The following is a 1057-nucleotide window of genomic DNA, read 5'->3' on the forward strand; positions in this document are numbered from 1 at the left end:
GTGGCGGTGGCGGCGGCGGTGGTGGCGGCGGCGGCGGCTTAGACCGACGGCGTGGTCGATGGCGATGGTCGCGTGCTGGTCGCGTGCCGGAGGCGGAGCCAAGCTTCGACTCTCTCGCGTGCCACCTCCACCCTAAAGTTCGCGGTCCCTGTTGCACCCTCCGACACCCTCCTGGAACAGCGGGGAGCTCTTCTACTCGACGCGACGCCCCTCGGTACTCTTTGGTTCCTCGCGTCTCCCCTTCTCTCCACCAGTTCCCGAATCTACAGTCGCTTCCTCGTCGGTTATTGATTCCCTCGGGTAGCTAGTCCCGAAAAGGGTGCTAAAATAGGATGAGGACGATTGAAAGAACGAAAGCGAGAAGATATAGAGAAATGAAATTCGATGATAAATACAATATACCAAAGTTGGCGCGTTTTAAAAGGAAAACGAATGATCGCTCTTTTGGTCCTTTTCCTTTTTTCTTCTATATTTTCTTCTCATCCTTCTTCGTCGTTTTATTTCTTCTATCCTTATCTTGTTTCATTGTTTTTTGGTTCTTCATCTTCTTCTTACACACCTTCTCCTTATTATTATTATTATCATTATTATTATTACTACTACGATACCGAAATCGCAATTTCTCCAAATTTTCCAGTCAACATGTAGCTTATGTAATAGCTGTGAATACATGTCTGCTACGAAGCAAATATCGAAGCAACGAGTGATCAACGGTTTTCCAAAGTTAATGACCGTGGAGACTCGTTCAATGATAATGCATAGGAGATTAATTTATTGTTAAAATACAATATCGAGTGGTCGCAGTGACGAAAGATGCTGTCAAGTATTCGCATCGATGGTCGTGCGATGAATCTACTATCGTTGTCGATTAAGATTTGTAGAAAGAGAAAAGGAAAGAGCTATTATGTAAGTGGCCCGTAGCGATCACTATGCCGAAAGCATACACGATTTTGTCTCGCTGTGTGATCGGTGTAAAAACAACGTGCAGCGACTAGGAAGATGAAGGACAGTTGGTAAAATTATCGAGAGAGCGCAGGAAGACACAATTAAACGAAAC

This window comes from Bombus vosnesenskii, unplaced genomic scaffold (assembly GCF_011952255.1).
Source record: "Bombus vosnesenskii isolate JDL3184/JDL3185 unplaced genomic scaffold, Bvos_JDL3184-5_v1.1 scf7180000013348, whole genome shotgun sequence".
In the NCBI taxonomy this organism is placed as follows: Eukaryota; Metazoa; Arthropoda; class Insecta; order Hymenoptera; family Apidae; genus Bombus; species Bombus vosnesenskii.